This window comes from Haliotis cracherodii, unplaced genomic scaffold, assembly GCF_022045235.1.
Source record: "Haliotis cracherodii isolate W230 unplaced genomic scaffold, xgHalCrac1.p SCAF_4, whole genome shotgun sequence".
Classification (NCBI taxonomy): Eukaryota; Metazoa; Mollusca; class Gastropoda; order Lepetellida; family Haliotidae; genus Haliotis; species Haliotis cracherodii.
Genome location: NW_027266297.1, coordinates 65,410,456 through 65,416,599, shown reverse-complemented (window position 1 = coordinate 65,416,599; position 6,144 = coordinate 65,410,456).

Here is a 6,144-nt window from a genome sequence, read left to right as displayed (position 1 = left end):
TACAAGTGTGGTGGACTACTCAATTTCAACATATGATGCTATTCAGTACATATCAGATTTCACAGTACATGAACATGATCCCTTATTTTCAGATGTACATAGTGCGATCTCTCTCACACTGAACATACCACCAATAACCATAGACACTGAACCTCACAACACCACACCCATTCAAAACAAAACTAGGAAATGGAACAAAAGACTATCTCAGGAATATACTGCTGCTGTCAACACAGATGAAATCAATCACATCAACCAGCAACTTATAGAGGTAGGATTCGGTGAAAACAAAGAAAATAGCCTTAATGACATTGTGGATAAATTAAGTGAAATTTCATCAAGGCAGCTAAAGATACATTTGGAACTTACACCATCAGGGAATCGAACACTGTAAAACATGTTAAATTAATTAAACCATGGTTTGGCAAAAAGTGCAAAATAGCACAGAGGCAAGTACCACAAGGCCAGGATTTTTTTAATAAAGATAAAACAACACAAAATAAAATGAGGCTCGTAAACGCAAGCAGAACATATAAAAAGACCCTTGTCAAATATAGTAGACTCCATAGAGATGTGTTGCAAAAGAAGATAGATAATCTGCGACAACATGACACTAAATCTTTCTGGATATTGTTAAAACGTGGAACAAGAAATGATAAATTACCACCTATTGATGAGCTTTTTGAATATTTTAGGGCACAGAGTGAAAATAGTGAGATTGAAACAGATACGAACATTGACTTTGATACAGACTCACATGATACTGTTCTGAATCAGCCAATAACAACACCTGAAATATTGCATGCTATATCACAGCTGAAACACAGCAAGGCAAGCGGAATAGACAACATTATAAATGAATGTATCACAAGTACACAACATATTATGCTTAAAACTTATGAAGTTTTGTTTAACAAGATACTTGACAGTGGACATTCCCAACAACATGGCTAAAAGGAATAATAAAACTAATTTACAAAAACAAAGGAGACATTAATAATCCAGACAATTACCGGCCCATTACATTAGTCAGTTGTCTGAGTAAACTATTCACCTCGGTTCTTAATAACAGACTTACCACATTTTTGGACTCAAAAGATGCTATATCAGAAGTGAGAGCAGGATTTAGGAAGGGATATTCGACAATGGATCACATATTTACTCTTTATAGCCTAATAGACATCTTGAAGAATCGAAAACAAAAATTATTCTGTTGTTTTATTGAGTTTGAAAAAGCATTTGACAATATTTGGAGAATTGGACTTTGGGCTAAACTTATTAAAGAAGGTATACACGGTAAATGTCTACAAGTTATCCTAAATATGTATAAAGGAATGAAATCATGTGTGACTAACAAAGATGAAACAAGTCCAAAGTTCTCATGTACTAAAGGAATCAGACAGGGAGAGAACTTATCACCTCTTCTTTTCTCCATCTTCCTAAATGACCTTGAACCTTTTCTTATATCTCAAGACTGAGAAGGTATAACTGTTAATAATGACTGCAAAGAATCACTCACTCACTCTTTTTGCATTATTATACAACGATGACACAGTACTAATAGCAAACTGTAAGGAAGACCTTCAGAAACTACAAGATGGATTCACACAATACTGTAAACACTGGAAATTGAAAATTGACGTAAAAAAATCCCAAGTAATAATTTTTGGAGGAATCAAGAAACACTACGAAACGAAATTCTCTCTGTGCAATAAACATTTAGAAAACATTAAATCATACAAGAAACAAGAAAAGAACTGTGTGAGAAGGCAGCAAAGGCAGTCCATTTTATCTTAACAAAATCTAGATATTATAACTTATCTATAAGTTGTCAGTTAAAACTATTTGATGCTATTGTTCTACCAATTTTAATATATGGATGTGAAGTATGGGGTTTTGAAAATTTATCAATGATTGAAAATGTACATTTATCTTTTTTAAGAAAACTAATTCCTGTATAGAAAGGTACACCTTTATATATGATATACGGCGAAACAGGCCGAAAACCTCTGTATATTACTGTCATGACAAGAATCATCACTTTTTGGGGATTGCTATCTGGAAAAGCCACCAAACTTTCATTAATTGTGTATAAAAATCTGTATTATAACTACACTGTAAATAATCAACACCAAATTTGGCTAAAATTTGTTAAACATATTCTTGTTACGACAGGTAATAACAATGTTTGGATAAATCAGTCATTATTATCAGCTGATTGGCTTACATGTGTGATTAGAACTTGTTTGGAAGATCAGTTTATACAACGATAAATTCTGATGTCACAAATTCAAGTAAAGGAAAATTATATAAAGTCATTCAAGATAATATCTCACTGGAAACATATCTGTGTAATTTACCACAACGAGTGTACATACCACTACTACTTTTCAGAACTTCTTGCCATTATTTACCGATTGAATGTGGAAGATGGAATCACACCCCTTTATAAGACAGAAAGTGTACTGTTTGTAAAAGCCAAGACATTGCAGATGAATATTATTATATTTTAAAATGTGAATATTTTATAGAAGTAAGACAATTATATATACCAAAGACTCTTATTGTACATCCATCTATGTTTAAACTTCAACAGATGTTTCATTGTAAAAGTATTATCTTCTTGAAAAAATGATCCAAATATTGTAAAATAGTAATGGCTACATTTAAATTCCTATTAAAGTTGCCATCACTATTATACGTCACATCTCCTGTTAAACCTCAACCTGCTATTTTTTGTTGCCTTGGGCGTCAATTGCTTTTTGAGATGGTTTCACGGGCTCAGCGGAGGTTGACTTAACTCACAAGGAAATGTTGCAGGAAGGTGTTATTGAAGCAGCTAACTTCCTTGCATCTGAAAAACTAATGTTCTTTTCTCTTTCGATGCATTGAATGGCCATTTCAAACTGCCAAACTGGACACACTTTAGATGGTGACCTGAGCAATGAACACATTTTATGTCAGAAGAACATGAACTGCTATCAGGATCTTTGTCTCCACAACGATAGCAAGCAGCACGATAGGTACATGATTTCTGCCCATGACCAAATTTCTGGCAATTAAAGCACCTCAGGGGACTAGGGATATACATGTCAATTATCATGGAAAAACATCCTACTTTAATTGATTATGGCAACTGTGGAACGTCAAACGTAAGGAGGTAAGTGTTAGAAGGTAAATAAAATTCACCCTTCTTAATATTGAAACGCTAAGCCTCAACAACGCCCTGCATACGTAACTGACTTTCAAATTCATCTGTGGAGAGATCTCTTGTCTCTGTCCCAGGTAATTCCTTTGCTAAAGTTCAAAGATTTGTGTGGATAACATTTGATTGGGATATTTGCAAACAATTTTGCTTCCATGATATTAGTTGCCTGCTCTCTCTTCACACATTCTATTAGAACTGTACCAGTTCTTATTTTGGTGACATTCTTAACAGTTCCGGCAATACCTTGAATTGCTTTTTTCTATTAGAAATGGAGAACAAGAAGTCAAAATGTTCTCACTTGACTCTTCAACACTGAATTGAGGCCAGGTTTCACGTTAAGAATAACTCATTCTGGTTATCATAATTTCCTCCTCATCAGTATCCTCAGTATGCTAACGTTTTAGTTTTTTTAGATTTTGAGCAGCCATGGTGGTATAGTTTATGTTTCACCCCCTGGCTCGCCACCAACCATGGAGTATCAACAAGGACGATGCCAAATGCCCGTGGGACCCCAACAAGCGGCACCAAGGATATCAAGGGGGTATACTCAAGCAGCAACATTAGAAATAATGTACGACCAGATTGGCCCATGAGCCACCGCCTTCTGGGCTTTAAGACTCTTGGGAAATATTGCAAATATTTCAACAAGCAAATAAATTCAAATGTTGTTTTTGAAAACAGTTTAAACAGAATTAAAAAAAGAAAGAGAATCAGGTCAAATCTGTGGTAAATAAGATAACGCACAGGGCTCGTCATTGATAAGACCGGGACCACCCCACCACCCCTCTAGGCAAAGAATGGGTCGAAGTGGTGTATAGACAAAGGAACGCTATTCCTGAAACCAGTGCCCTCAACCACCAGACTCCCGTCATCCACCGACACAGGGGCGCAACCCACGGCAAACAGGTTGCCCAACTCGGTCGCCATTTATGACCAGCAATGGGGTGCTGAGGACACATTCTTGTTTATCTTCCCCAGGTCCCCACGGGGACACTGTATGTTGAAAACATATATTAGCAGAATAATATTGATATTATGATGTTTTGTATTTACCAAACAGGAATAAAGCAGGCGGGGTACGCTCGTATGTATGAGGACTACAGGGGAGTCGAAACCGGGTCTTCAGCGTGACGAGCGAACACTTTAACTACTAGGCTATGCCATGGCCCGGCTTTTTGTAGAGGTTTCTAATGATAATGAAAAAAGTGCTGTGACTCGCTTTTATTAGTTAATGAACATGATGCGTGACATTAAAGAAGGATTGTTTGGGCTTGCCGGATAACGAAGGCATGTAGTTGAAATGTCCGTCTCTCAGTTGTGTGTTACAGCAATGCACATGGCTGTTGGGGTTCGCCTTTTCCTGTCAGCCATTTGTATTTATCTAAGGTCGCATTTTATTTCCGGTACTGTCCTAAGTTCTCTTTGATTAACACTGGCTGGCTCTGGTCAACACTGGTTGGAAGAATGGCAGTACCCTCGGTTGACTCACGTAACTCATATTTAAATTATCTATTAGAAACTTTTAGAATCATAATGTCTTTCGCAGCTCACTTTATTGATGTATAAGTGAGTGAGTAACATTATTCCAGTTATATCACGGTGTGTCAGCTTAATGTGGGAGGAAAACCCGAAGTGATGCAGGTCTCAGATGTTAACCACTTCGGGCACACCTATGAGCATGGGTATGGTGCTGACAAACCTAGAAACATAAATAGGGTGAAGCGGGATTCGAACCCACGATCATAGGTTTCTAGCGTGCTCAAGAGAGGCATCTCTGCGGCGCCTTAGAAGACTGGGTCACCCATACCCCTTATTGATGCATTAACTGTAGATACATCTATGTAGCTTGAAGCTCTAACGTACCCGTGTTACAATAGGCCAACTTCAATTAACATGCACTTCTTCAGAAACCATTAATGCTCTCTACTGTAAGATATGCCACATAATCCGTAAACTCGTCTTCAAAAGCAATCTTAGACAAAGACAATTTCTACTGTGCGATATTGGGTTTCGTCTTTCTCCTGATGCATGTTAATCAAAATCGCTTTTCAATGTATGTTTCTGATGCGTATAACGTTCATCTTCTTGTTTCAAGGACTCCAACAAATCAACAATGAGACACATGCCCAATTTCTGATGTAAACATCTATAAAATTGACAGATGGGCGGTCAATATTGCTGATTGGGATGTTAGGGCAGCTGTCTCACTGTCCTTGTCAATGCAACTATGGACCGCCTCCGTGGTCTAGTGGTAGAGCGTCCACCCTTAGAGCGGAAGGTCCGTGGTTCGATCCCCGGCCGCGTTAAAAGATGGTACTTGTTGTTACCCTGTCTGGCGATCGGCATTAAGGGACTTAAACTAGGACTGGTCGGCTCGGAGTCAGTATACTGTGTCTGAGTGGGGTATTCATGTTAAACTGCGGCATGGTATCTCAGTGGGCTAGCACTATAAATCGGCATCAGTCCGGACTAGTACAAGCACACACACACACACACACACACACACACACACACACACACACACACACACACGCACATACATGTGCATGCACGTCGCTATATAAGTGCAATAATCTTGGACGCGACGTTATACCCAATTTCACCAATTTCAACTTTGACATTGGTCAGGTCACTGTAACTGTCATAGATATTTCTCCCTCACCAACTTTATTTCGTTGTTGCATTCGCGGTCGTGAACTCCTCAAGTCTATAACTGAGGGCAGATGGGCTGAGGTTCTGCAGTTCGCTGATTATATCTGGATTTATAAACTTCCAGTGACGTGTACTGTTCTCCAGTCCCTGTTAAATCTCATAGTCCCTGGGACTTTATAGGCATACTTGCTAAATAATGCGTTATAATATCCTTGTCCGATTGTAACATGTACTAAACTGTAAATTCAAATGATAAATGTTTTCTTTGTATTCCCGAGGATCGA